Source organism: Rana temporaria, chromosome 5, assembly GCF_905171775.1.
Source record: "Rana temporaria chromosome 5, aRanTem1.1, whole genome shotgun sequence".
Classification (NCBI taxonomy): Eukaryota; Metazoa; Chordata; class Amphibia; order Anura; family Ranidae; genus Rana; species Rana temporaria.
The window spans coordinates 272,145,082-272,159,796 of record NC_053493.1 but is presented as its reverse complement, the minus strand read 5'-3'; positions in this window follow the sequence as shown (position 1 = coordinate 272,159,796).

Sequence of the window (14,715 nt, the reverse complement as noted above, 5' to 3'; positions counted from 1 at the left end):
CATAAGATGGTATATACAGTATAGATAAAAATGACATATACCTTGATTTTATTTGCAGGATATCTATAAAAAAAAAAAAAAAACGACTAAACATGTAAAATAACATCACGAAAAAATTTGTTTGGCTTGACACTATTGGCAGGACTTGCGTTCTTCTAACTCTTCTAGGTCTTTTAGCTACTGAAAGTATCATTTTTTTTATAGCATGCTGTCTTATACAGTGGTGAAACATTCATGACTAGCAAAACGTGAACTGGGTAAAGTTAGGTTTGCATGAAAAATAAATCTGAACATTGCTTTAAATCCATCAAGTGAAGTCTGAGAGGAGCAGCGCACACAATGAGGAACACCAAATCTGATTGCAAGATCCACACACAGGGCTCGAGTCCCTTTGCAGGACTTGAGCCACCGGATACTTCAGTAAGCGACAATTCCTCGATGCCGCAATGTCTCCTTCTTTAGAAAGAACTTTCTTCTAAATCCCCCGATAACTCAACAGAGGGGCCCAGGAAGTGATAGCGGAGGAGGAACTTTATTTCCATTTTCGGAGCACATGGACATTACCAAGCCGCGTGGTGCACAATATAAATAGTTCTGGCCGCGGCCGCCTACTGCCTGCTATGCCTGAGCGGAGTGATTCATTTGCATACCGCTCTCCTTTAGTAAATGCTGTGAACTAAGGGAGAGACTGATGTGAGAGGGCTCGGCAGGGCTCTTCCAGGCAGCGAGTGTCAGTGCACAGACAAGTGGCACACAGTCATACTGACAGACTTCAATGGAAGGAAGGTATAGATCCCAGACTCCCCGACTGTGTGCTTATCATGATGATGATAATCACAGCACATCACATACTTTAGGGCTCTGGGTCGTGTCACATGGCTGTTGGGTGCTGACTTTGTTAATTTATGGCTTTATTACTAGGGCTGCGCATCTTCACCGGTCTCACGATTCGATGCGATTACGATTATCAAGTCCACGATTCGATTCGATTCGATTCGGCGATGCATCACGATGCATCACGATTGCAGCGCAAGTGCGCATGGCTCTCCCCCCAAAATACTAAAGGAGATGATCAGAGACTGCAGACATGCTACAGGAGATGATTAGAGACTGCAGACATGCTACAGGAGATGATCAGAGACTGCAGACATGCTAGAGGAGATGATCAGAGACTGCAGACATGCTAGAGGAGATGATCAGAGACTGCAGACATGCTACAGGAGATGATCAGTGACTGCAGACATGCTTCAGGAGATGATCAGAGACTGCAGACATGCTTCAGGAGATGATCAGAGACTGCAGACATGCTTCAGGAGATGATCAGAGACTGCAGACATGCTACAGGAGATGATCAGAGACTGCAGACATGCTACAGGAGATGATCAGAGACTGCAGACATGCTACAGGAGATGATCAGTGACTGCAGACATGCTTCAGGAGATGATCAGAGACTGCAGACATGCTTCAGGAGATGATCAGAGACTGCAGACATGCTTCAGGAGATGATCAGAGACTGCAGACATGCTACAGGAGATGATCAGAGACTGCAGACATGCTACAGGAGATGATCAGAGACTGCAGACATAGTACAGGAGATGATCAGAGACTGCAGACATAGTACAGGAGATGATCAGAGACTGCAGACATAGTACAGGAGATGATCAGAGACTGCAGACATAGTACAGGAGATGATCAGAGACTGCGGACATAGTACATGAGATGATCAGAGACTGCGGACATAGTACAGGAGATGATCAGAGACTGCGGACATAGTACAGGAGATGATCAGAGATTCAGAGACTGCGGACATAGTACAGGAGATGATCAGAGATTCAGAGATTGTGGACATAGTACAGGAGATGGTCTATATTTCTCCTCCATACAGCCCAGTCCCTGCAGTGACAATGACTTATCACAGGTGACACATCAGATTCCACTACATGCCCGTACCCCCCCTGTGTCCCCGGATAACAGCACCCCCTCCTCCTCAGTACTTACATGCTGTTCTGCGCAGTGCGCACACAGGATGATTGGAGGGAACAATGAGGAAAAATACATGATTTTGCCTGTGCATTTTCAGTGTGTTTTTATGTGCTGACATTGTCATCAATACGCCCTTTAAAAATGCACAGATGACAATGAACCCTCAATAAAAATATCAGTACAGCGAGGACTACCGTGTTATTTATTTTCTATTAAAATTAACACATTCCCAAGTCCTCGCTGTACTGACATTTTTTATTGAGGGTTCATTGTCATCTGTGCATTTTTAAAGGGTGTAAATAGGGTGAAACTCCCCTTTAAAAAGTGCACAGGAATACACATGGCTGCTGGGGGGCAGGACTCAGGGATTACATTCCACAACTGACAGAGCCCTGTGAGTTTCACTGCACTGCACTGTCTGCTGAAATTTCTCTGACTCTTTGCACATTCCAGCACACTAGGAGTTAACACAGTGGAATGTGCAGAGAGTCAGAGAAATGTCAGCACAGGCAGAGCATGTGTAGGAATCAGACTGCTGATAAAATACCTGTGATACTAAATGCTGTTATAGCCAGGGCTGTAATGTGCTTTTTACAACATATGCAGAATCATACCTCATGTCTCCGTGTGTATATTACTTTCCCCTCATGTGACTCCATGCTCGGACCTGCCTCTCTCTCCTGATGTCCGTTCTCAGCCCCGCCCATCGTCTATAGCTAAAGTAACAGATCACAAGAGAGGCGGGCCGGGCTGACATCAGAAGAGACTTTGAGACGAGGGATGTGAGAGGACAGAGGAAGAGAGAGGCGGGCCGGACCATGGATCACATGATCGCATGTACAGTTACTATACACGGAGCTACGAGGTATGAATCTGCATACATTTTTAAAAAAAGCACACAGAGCGATTGCCACTTAATGGATTACAACGCGCATTTATAAAAAAAAACATTTTAAAAGACCTGCTCGGAGCGATCTCCCGGGAGGGGCGGGGCAAGTCGGGATGACGTCACCCGACATCGATTATTGGGGTCACATGCATCGATGCCGAATCGGGGGGCCCCGAATCGCGATGCATCGATGCATCGATTATATTCAACACCCCTATTTATTACAGTACAGCCATAATGAAGTCAGCACCCAACAACCATGCGACCCAGAGCCCTAAAGTATGTGATGTGCTGTGATTATCATAATCATGACAATAAGCATGACATGCTAGTTTTTACTTGTGTTTGGGGGAAGGGAGGCAGTAAGAACTTGCAGTTGAGCCAGAAAAAAAAGGGAAAAGGACTGTGTCCTTTTCTATTTTTCCAGAGGTTTATGTGATAGATCAGAGGTAGACTGATGTAAATGGGCATACATGCATTTACATCTGGCCACCCATAGACCCCTTTCACACTGGGGCATTTTCAGGCACTTTAGCACTAAAAATAGCACCTGTAAAGTGCAATGATGGGCACAGCGATTCTGCAATGACGGGCACAGCGAGTCTACAATGATGGGCACCAGTGAGTCTACACTGAAACATTATCACACATTGTGGTGTTTTTTTTGTCAGTATAGCATACAGTTTAAATAATTTTGTTACATCTGTTCTATATTTATTTGTTTAATGCATGTGAATAAATATATTTATATATATATATATATATATATATATATATATATATATATATATATATATATATATATATATATATATATATATATATATATATATATATATATACACACACAGGACTTACCCTGTCCACACACAGGTGCTATGACTAATGCCGCGTACACACAATGGGTCCATCCGATGAGAACGGTCTGATGGACCGTTTTCATCGGTTAACCGATGAAGCTTACTGATGGTCATTCGTGCCTACACACCATCGGTTAAAAAAACGATCGTGTCAGAACGCGGTGACGTAAAACACAACAACGTGCTGAAAAAACGAAGTTCAATGCTTCCATCGACTTGATTCTGAGCATGCATGGATTTTTAACCGATGGTTGTGCCTACTAACGATCGTTTTTTTTTCTATTGGTTAGGTATCCATCGTTTAAATTTAAAACAAGATTGCTTTTTTTTAACCTATGGATAAATAACCGATGGGGCCCACACACGATCGGTTTGGTCCGATGAAAACGGTCCATCGGTTTGACCGATCGTGTGTACGCGGCATTAGTCTCTTGCCGAAATGAATCAGTTTTGTTTTTTGTCACTCCTTTGTTACCAGTCACCAATAAATTGTTATATGAAATACAGTTTTGCCAGCTCAATCCATCAATTTGTATTGCTTTAAACTCAATTGAAGTTGTATTATTTGTATCTGTACTATATCAGGACCAATCTGCAAGATATGCAAATATGAAATAAAATGAATGTGAGTGAATCTAATGGCAATGTGAGTGTAATAAAAATATGAAAATTATATAATATAAAAACATCTAAATATTATAGGAGGTGAAGGTAAATAATGGGGAATATTTACATACAGACCAAAACCTGAGAGTCCCAATGGCATCGCAGCTAATGGTACTTGGGAACAAAGCGGGCCCAGGCATTGACTATAAAAAGAAATGGAGACACACATAGATAAAAAGAGGTTGGTAATATATGTATTGAAAAGTTAACTCTTTAAAGACATGCTATTTCCAATTACCAAAAAACAACCAGTAATATAATTACATATGCATGCAATGGTACAAAACATGCATCATGGATCAACATAATGTCATAAAGATATACAGTTTAGGTAGGTAGCAAAGGTTTGAAAGAAGTAGAGTCATTTAACCCTGGGGGGAGAAGTCACTTTCAGGGAATATATCTATCTCATCTCCTTCTGTAATATTTGCCCCCACGTGGGTAGAGAGGAAAGTGTTTAAGAGCTTAAAAATTAAAGGTGAAGGAGCCATACCTATTGGGCCGGGTCTTTACCTTACTTTGGGATGACAGAGATTTGTGCCTGTAGTGTATGGAGTGATTTCCCTGAGCCAAGGTTGTTATACAGTTTCACCAGGTGTTGGCCTAGGGATGGGAGTAAGGTCTTATAGTATGTGACTGTTAGGCCATCCAGTCCTGGGGCTTTGCCTGGTTTAGCACTGTTCAAGGCAAGTTGGAGCTCGGGTAGTGTGATGGGATCTTCCAGTATTTTCTGTGTGTTCGTCGGTAGTGAGGGCATAAGGGATGTAGTAATGTATTCCGTCACAGTGTCCTGCGCAGGCGTTGTTGTTTCTAGGTTGTATAGCAAGCTACTGTATAGATTGACCTGAATTCTTGCGTAATCTGTTGGGGTAACGACAGTTTCTGCCCTGCTGTGGAAGTGACTTGTGGAATGTAGGACGTGAGTCGTTGTGTTCGCAGTGTTTGGGCCAAGAGTCTGCCACACTTATTGCCCGATTCGTAAGTTTTCCTCCGGCAGATTTGTAACGCTGCTTTAGCTTTAAATTGCAGAATATCAGTTATCTGTGAGTGTACGGTGTCGAGTTCGATGCCAAGTTGTCTGGTCTGGGCTGTCTTGTGAGAGGTTTCTAGAGTTTGCAACTTGGTGAGGAGCGAATTCAGTTGAGCTGACTGCGTCCGTTTCAATCTTGTGCCATGTTTTATAAACACTCCCCGAATCACAGCCTTGTGTGCCTCCCTAACCACCCCGGCGTCGTTACCAGGGGTGTTGTTGGTGTCGAAATAGTGTCCTATTTCTTTACCTACATTAGCTAAAACATCTGGGTCCTGAAAAAGGCTCTCATTGAGTCTCCACCCAGGCCTTTGCCCCCTATGTATGTCTGAAATGGCATACTTTAGGCTAATCGGGGCATGGTCAGACCATGTGATCGATCCAATAGATATGTCCTTGATTGTGTGTAGTTGTCTGTGGGGTATTAGAAAATAGTCAATGCGCAAGTATGTCAAGTGAGGCTTAGAGAAAAAAGTGTAGTCTTGCTCCCCTGGGTGAAAAAGACGCCAAGCATCAGTTGTGCGGAGTGAAGAGTCAAGCCAATGCGTTTGTGTATGTCTCGTGAGGTAGAGGACTCTCCAGAGGATGTATCCTCCGTTGGCATCAGGGGTATGTTTAGGTCACTCCCCACTATTAGTTGCCCTACTGAATAGCACATGAGCTGGTCTAACCGTCTCTTGAGGAATGTGTCTTGGTGATCATTGGGTACATAGAGGTTTGCTAAGGTCACCTTCCTATCCCTGATTGTACCCTTCGGGAACAAAAATCGTCCCTCTTTGTCTGTCTGGACGTCTATAAGCGTCCATGGTACCTTCGCAGAGATCAGGATGGAGACTCCTCTGGATTTAGCTTCTGTGTATTGGGAGTGATAAACTATGGGTTAGTATCTATTCTTAAGTAGCGGCAGGTTGTTCTCTCTAAAATGTGTCTCCTGCAATAGGACGACGTCAGCATTCATGCGTCGCATATCGTGGAGCAACATTCGCCTCTTTTCGGGCGTGTTTAGGCCCTTCGCATTCAGGGATATTACATTGAGCACGTCCATGCTCGTGTAATGGGGTGAGGGTAGGGGCACCCTATGAAAGGGTAGGGACACTCAATGATACAGGGGCATGTAAAGGGGGAGAGAGGAGGGAAAAAAAGGAAAACAATTAGAAGGCTAACACAAGAGTGTACAGCAGTAGAAGATAAACTAAAGTAGCCAAATCGGCTAAGGCGCTCGCCAGAGGAACTCTGAGTATTGAGCGCAGTCCAAATTGGGGTAGTGGATAGACAGAGCCAAGCGGTGAGCTCCTGACTCCTCCCATGCAACCCCGGCAATCCTATATGGTGTAATGTATACCGGTGTGGCAGATTAAGTGCTATAAGACATTCAAAACTTGTAAAAGAGAAAACAGGCAAAAGAACCAAAACAGTAAATGATGCATACATTTTAAGTTGCTAACAGTAAGGCAGCAAAATGTTAAACTTTTAAACTTCCATGTTGGATAGTCATACCATCCCCAGCCCGTAAGAGCTACATGTATTGCTGCCCCCCCAATCCTCGCATCACAACATCAAACAGTTGGGTGAACTTCTGTTGGGTATAGAACTCGGGAGTGACATCCTATCCTGGGTGCAGCTTTATTCAACAATATAAACAGATCTGCCTCTGTCTCTTTGGAGAGGTTAGATTGTACCACATTGTATGGGTGGGCTGAAATACCTGAGCGTTCAGCTTGGTGCGGGAGGATTTGGAGCCAGTCAGATGCTTGTATGGGTTCAGCATCCAGGAATCAAAAGAATGCTGGAAGGTCCGCGGCGGTTTGAAGTGTGAAGGCGCTGGAATCCTTGCGAAAAGTCACTGCCAGGGGGTAGCCCCAGCTGTAGGTGAGGCCTTTCTGTTTAGCGAGATCCAGAAGGGGACGTAGTATGGCTCTGTGGCGTAGTGTTGCTCTGGACAGGTCCGGCATTATTCTGACCTGTGAAGCGCTCACCTCAACATCTCCATGATCCCAGGTTTTGTGCAGGATAGCTTCCTTCTGACCATATCAGTGCACCCTGCACACAACATCACACAGTCTGGTCGGATCTGTCGGCTTAGGACTGAGGGCCCTGTGTGCCCTATCCAGCTCAATGTCAGCCTCTGGGTCCTCCAGGACCTCCCGGAAGATCTCTTTCACTTTGTCCCAGAGGTTCTCCATGTCTGCAGTTTCCGGGATACCTCGGAGCCGCAGATTATTACAACGGCTCCGACCTCGATGTCCTCCAGGTGGAGCTGCAGCCCTATCGCGGTTTTGCAGTGTTGCTCCCAGGATTGCTTCAGTGCAGACACCCGAGCCTCCAGGGATGACACCAATTCCTCTCCTGTCGTCTAATGGTCTATAAGGTTAGAGACCTCACCCATCACCTCCTAAATGTCCCGTCTATGGGTTTCCTCCAGGCGGAGGATCAGGGCCTCTATATCTGTCCTGGTGGGGAGGGCCTGCAGGAGTGCTCTAATGTCCTGATCGTGCCCCGCGACATCAGGTTGTTGGGGGTGTGGACATCATGTCTTGGTGTGGAGCCTCGTGGAGCTGTTACTCTAGCTGTTACTCTAGCTCTGGGTGATATCTCTTGGAGAAGCTTGAAATAGCGGTGGATTTCACCTGAAATCTTGCCAGCGGGGGTCCCCCTTGTTGCTGCTCTGGTTCTGTATTTTTTGGCTGAGTTCATACCAGTGTAAAGGTGAATTTTGCCGGGTATTGAGGGTTCAGTCCGGGAGCTCTGTAAAAAAGCAGCTTCACTCAGCCATGTCCAAACCACGCCCCCATTGTCATTCTTTCTGACCATACATTAAACAGTATTAGGATTAAAAGTCCACATGTGATGAAATGGTATGGATCCTTGGTTAAATATCACCACCATCTGCCACCTTGAAAGTGTGATCCTTTATAGCACCGCCACCACCAAAAGCAAAAATGTTCGCTTACGAGCTCCCATTGACCCAGTACTACAGGAGGTCAATAGCACTTATGGCTTAGTACCCAGCCACGGCCTTAAAACCATCTGAGAATCCTCCTGCGACTCACACGCTAATCTTCCTGGCGGTATTATCATAGGGGTATCCCAAAGCACAAAAGGCTCTACATAGCGTAAAATAGTTAACATTTTATATAACAAGCCATTTAAGATTGCACTTACATCAGATCGATATCAAGATCACTTAGAACCAAAAGCGCCGGCTGGCACATAAGCAGCAACCTGTCCTTATGAGACTCAAGGATTGCGGTGACGTCAGCATGTCGTTCCGTTGACGTCACTCCTACTTTCCCACAGCCAGGCATCCAGTGAAAACTGGAGGGGCAGAGCAGAGAGCAAGTGACTGACAGTCACCAGCTTTCTGAAGCCTGAACACTAAGAGCTAAGCGATGAGCTGTGTTTGATCACTCAGTTCTCTGCCTTTAAACTGGCGGGGGATAGATGCAGCATTGGTCCAATGCTGCATCCACCTAGGTGAGTAATTTTTTTTTTTATGAATTTCAAACTTCTGTTTTAAGGACTGATTTTAAGATTTCACATAACTACTCTGCAGGTTTGGTTGTGTTCTGCAGTTTAGCCACCTATGACTTATATATATATCTTTCACCTTAATGACCTTGGGCCATATTCTTAAACAAGTTACGTAGGCGTATCAACAGATACGCCTATGTAAGTCCCTTTCCTATGTTTAAGTGTATTCTCAAACTGAGATACACTTAAACATGCCTAAGATACACCAGCCAGCGCCGTTGTATCTTAGGCTGCAATATTTACGCTGACCGCTAGGTGGCGGTCAGCGTAGAATATGCAAATGACTACTCACGCCGATTCTCGAACGTACGCTTGCCCGCCGTAGTGTTTTAACGTCGTTTCCGTAAGCGATACGCGGCGTAAAGATAAAGATGCCCCCTAGGTGGCGTACTCAATGTTAAGTATGGCCGTCGATCCCGCGTCGAAATTTCAAAATTGAACGTCGTTTACGTAAGTCGTCCGTGAATGGCGCTGGACGCCATTTACGTTACAGTCAAAACAAATGACGTCCGTGAGACGTCATTTAGCGCAATGCAAGTCGGGTAATTTACCCGACGGAGCATGCGCATTACGATCGGCGCGGGAGCGCGCCTAATTTAAATGATCCACGCCCCCTGCCTGGATCATTTGAATTAGGATGGCTTACACGGGTGGACTTTACGCGATGCCGCCGCAAGTTCACAGGTAAGTGGTTTGGGAATCCGGCACTTGCCACTTAAACTTGCGGCGGCGTAACGTAAAGTACATACGTTCCGCCGCCTGAAATGTATGAGAATATGGCCCCTTGCCTTCACATTACAGAATAACGGTTGCAATAGGAGAAAACACAGTTTGTGGCATCTTGCCATAACAGTTTAATCTTGTTAATGTTTATGGAACCACAAGAAACTTTATCTGGTGTACTGGCTTTTACTAAGCGGCATTCAGTAACTGACTTGTTGAAAATTTAATTCTAAGAATGAGTCATGTACATTTAGCAGCCCAGTAACATCTTGGGAGGCTGTCGAGAGAATATTCCTTTCTTTAAAGCTTTGACACATTACTTAGATACTGATTTTCAAAAGGAAAATTGTTTAAACAAAACCAGCAGAAGAAATGCATAAACTTATTATGAACACTATAATAGCATTTATTGGTTTGAGAAAAAAAAAAAAAAAACAACATATTACTCACAACCATTTTCCATTTAAACCCATCCAAGAAAATGCATCTCACTGACTCTCACTCAGTTGTCTTATGCCGCATACACACGACCATTTTTTGGGTTGTAAAAAAGGACGTTTTTTTTTAAAATGTCGTTAAAAACGATCGTGTGTGGGCTCCAGAGCATTTTTCACGATGTAAAAAATGGGCATTAAAAATGTAGAACATGTCGTGTGTAGGCTTTAACCGCGTGAAAAAAACGTGCATGCTTAGAAGCAAGTTATGAGACAGGAGCGCTTGTTCTGGTAAAACTAGCATTCGTAATGGAGTAAGCACATTCATCACGCTGTAATAGACTGAAAAGCGCAAATTGTCTTTTACTAACACGAAATCAGCAAAAGCAGCCCCAAGGGTGGCGCCATCCGAATGGAACTTCCCCCTTATAGTGCCGTCATACGTGTTGTACGTCACCGTGCTTTGCTAGAGCATTTTTTTTCACGATCGTGTTTATGCAAGGCCGTTTTAACGATCGAGTTGAAAAAAAACTTTGTTTTTTCTAGACCATTAAAAACATCATTTTTTACAACCCGAAAAACGGTCGTGTGTATGCGGCATTACTGCCTGTTCGAACTCGCCATCATATGAGAGCCTCATGATCTGTAATAACAAATGCAAAACTCATCTGACATTAGTCTGCAGACTCTATTCTGAGCTGCCAAAAGAAAATAGTTAACAACTACTGTTTTTTTTTTGCGCAACAACTAAAAAAAGACTGAAAATTTTGAAAAAAAAATAAAGTTTTTATTTTTTTCTGTCAATTTTTTTGTAAATAAGTAAGTTTTCTCTTTCAATTACAGGCACTGATATGGCGGCACTGATGGGCACCGATGAGGTGGCACTGATGGGCACCGATAAGGTAGTACTGATAGGCACCAATGAGGTAGCACTAATAGGCAGCGCTAGTATGCAGCACTGATGGGCACTCATAGGCGGCACTGATGGGCACTCATAGGCGGCACTGATGGGCACTCATAGGCAGCACTGAAGGGCACTCATAGGCGGCACTGGGCACTCATAGGCAGCACATATGGGCACTCATGGGCAGCCCATATGGGTGGCACTGATGGGTACTTATGGGTGGCACTGATGGGTACTTATGGGTGGCACTGATGGGTACTTATGGGTGGCACAGATGGGTACTTATGGGTGGCACAGATGGGCACTGATAGGTGGGCACTGGGCATGGATTGGCACTGTGGGGTGGCACTGATGGACACTGTGGGGTGGCACTGATGGACACTGAGGGGTGCAACTGATGGATCCATGTTGCCAATCAGTGCCCATTTGTGGGCACTGATTGGCATCTTTTTTTTTTACTGCCTTTTTTTTTATTTATATATTTTTTTTTTGCCCATTTTTTTTATTTTTATTCCCTGGTGGTCCAGTGTGGCGATCCGAGGGGGGGCTGTGCTGATAAACAATCAGCGCGAACCCCCCCTGTCAGGAGAGCCGCCGATCGGCTCTCCTCTACTGGCGTCTGTCAGACGCGAGTGAGGAAGATCATCAACGGCTCTTCCTGTTTACATCGTGATCAGCTGTGATTGGACACGGCTGATCACGTGGTAAAGTGTCTCCGTGAGAGACACTTTACCTAGATCGGTGTTGCGGGGTGTCAGACTGACACCCCTCAACAACGATCGCCGCGATGCGCGCCCCCGGGGGCGCGCAGCGACTCAATATCCTGAGGACGTCATATGACATCCAGTCAGGATTAAGCAACCACTTTGCCGCCGTCAATCTGTCATTGGCGGGCGGCAAGTGGTTAATGCTGGGAATTATTGGGAGAGATTAAAGAGGAAGTAAACAGGAAAAAAAATAACCTGCAAGAGAAAGGCATAATGAGCTAGTATGCATAGCATACTAGCTCATTATGTGGCACTTACCTGAGATCGCAGCCCCTGAAGTCCTCCTTGTCCGCTTCCGCCACCGTCGCCATGTCCCCTTGCATCTTCTTACTGTTATCGCTACTCCGGCGCTGTGATTGGCCTGAGCGGTGATGACGTCACTCCTGCCCATGCACGCAGGCCCATTATTAACCCAAATAATGCCATTAGCAAAAGAGGCACTCTCTGTGCGCCTGCGCTGTTGTCTACAGCGCGCATGCACCGTAGACATCGGCACCTGTAATTTTAGTAAATATATCCAAAACCGTGCAGGTCTAGGAGATATTTCTTGCACCTACAGGTAAGCCTGTTTACAACCACTTTAATGTTCTCTTAAAAATATGGCAAATATAATATACAGAAAGTCCTTTAATTACAAACGACAACAAGTTCCATTCCAGGAGCTTTTTGTTAGTTCAGCTTCTTCGCAAGTCTAGCAAAAATCAGCGCTTGGGGACATAGGCTGCAAGTGATGATCAGTGTGTTCTGGAACACAAAGGCACAGCATGATAGAAGGCTGCACCAACATTGCTTGTGTTGGTATGGTAATCTGTCAGTTTTTTTATGTTGAGCCTGCTGGGTTGAATGATAAAAAAGTGTGTACCCAGCTTTTCAGCATTGGACATGGGAACACGTTTGCAAGTTAAATGTTCGTATGTAGGGAACTTACTGTATAGTTATCCACAAAAGGTGAGCTATTTTAGGGCACTCTTATCATATAGGGAATTAATCTGTGGGGACTAGAGATCTGTTAGCCCAATGGGAACTAAAGATTCTGACATTTACATAAATTTACAAAAAGATTCAGAAATTTACAGAAGCCATACATTTTTTCCAGTCCCTATTAGCACAGTAAGTAAAACTCCCCATTTCAATATCATTAAAACAGAAATAAACTCTCCCTAACATTAGTAAAAAGACAGGAAGGTATATTGTATTTTAATTTTTGAACTCGCTTTAATTTGGTAATAAATAGTAATGGATATCTCCAGATTTTTTTTTAATTATCCTGGTCTGCCGGGCTGCGTACTCGGATAGGGTCTGGTATGGATTTGGGGGGGGGGGGGGAGGCCATAAAATCCATACCAAACCCAAACCCCACACTGTTTTTTATTTGCTGGCTGACAGCTGATGAGTTATCGATTGTTAAGGATATTTCAGGAAATCTTTTACAATGAGTTAGGACAGTTAATACCAGAACATAATCCAAAAGAAAGAGTAGAAAGATGCAAGAATCATGTATCAGTGTAAGTTTAACATCTTTATGTTTCATGCGAGGAGAGGTTTTCTTCTCAAAAAAACTTTTTTTGAAGTAGAACTCAGTCCAGTTAGGCCGCGTACACACGGTCGAACATGTTCGCTGAAACTGGTCCGCGGGCCAGTTTCCGCGGACATGTCCGACCGTGTGTACGGCCTAGCGGACAGGTTTCCAGCGGACAAAAGTTTCTTAGCAAGCTAAGAAACTTGTCCGCTGGAAACATGTCCGTCGGACATGTCCGATGGTTAGTACACCTAATCGGACATGTCCGCTGGTTATGACGTGTAACCAGTGTCCCGAAATCCAGCGCATGCGTCGAATTAATTTGACGCATGCGTGGAAGCATTGCACTTCCGTGTTTGAGAACGTTGGTGTCTTCTACGTCACCGCGTTCTCTGTCCACGGGGATTTTGGTCTGATGGTGTGTACACACATCAGACCAAAAGCTCCCAGGAGACATGTCCGATGAAAACGGTCCGCGGACCGTTTTCATCGGACATGTCTTCTCGTGTGTACGGGGCCTTAGAGTCCTTAAAGGGAACCCCAATCAGGAATAGTCCACAAATATTTTTTTTAATAATATGGTATAACATGGTGACACACGCATCAGTTTGTTAAGTGCATTTGCACCAAAACACGAGCAGTCCATGGAGCTTGAGCAATAACTGAAAAAAAAGAAGATAACAAAAACATCCATTTGTCATCTGATGAAAAGCCTGCTTGAGACACTTCAAAAAAAATAAATGGCCAGCTGGGCTTAAAGAAGAACTCTGGGAATGTTTTTCATTTTCCCATGCACTGGGCATGTGTCCGCACTGCATGAGTTAACTGCATTTTGTCCAGGGGCACAAGAACAAGCTCCCCACGTCCAGCAGTGGACTATTACTGCCATCATAACATCCAGAGCCAGCCTATGGGTGTGATGATGTCAGGAACAGTCCATTCACAAGGCTGCTAGAGTGTGGGGGCAGCAGACAGGAGCAGCAGTCACCTGTTTTGTGCCCAGGAGATAGGTGGATAAGGTAAGTATACCTCCACACTGCAATCCCGTAGACAAAAACGAGCAGTTAACCCATGCAGTGCAGGCATAGCTTCACTGCACAGGAAATGTCTTCTTTAGGAGACACTGCTAAAAGTAAAACATAAACAGCAGCAAAGAACAAATAACCTCCTGTTGGGAGGCCTCAACTGGCTGAGGGAGTGCTATCTACTAAACAACGGTGACCTGGTTGCAGAATTTTCTTGAAGTTCTGATGTCACAGAGTGGCAATGTTACCTTTTTGCAATGGGATGCATGGATCTAGGTGGTCTTATCCTCAAGCTTCATTGATGTAGCAGAAGTCAACAGAGCCTGAAAAGGACTATCCCAATGCAAAGCTGCAGAGGCTTGGCAAGGTGCTGCTTGAGCACTT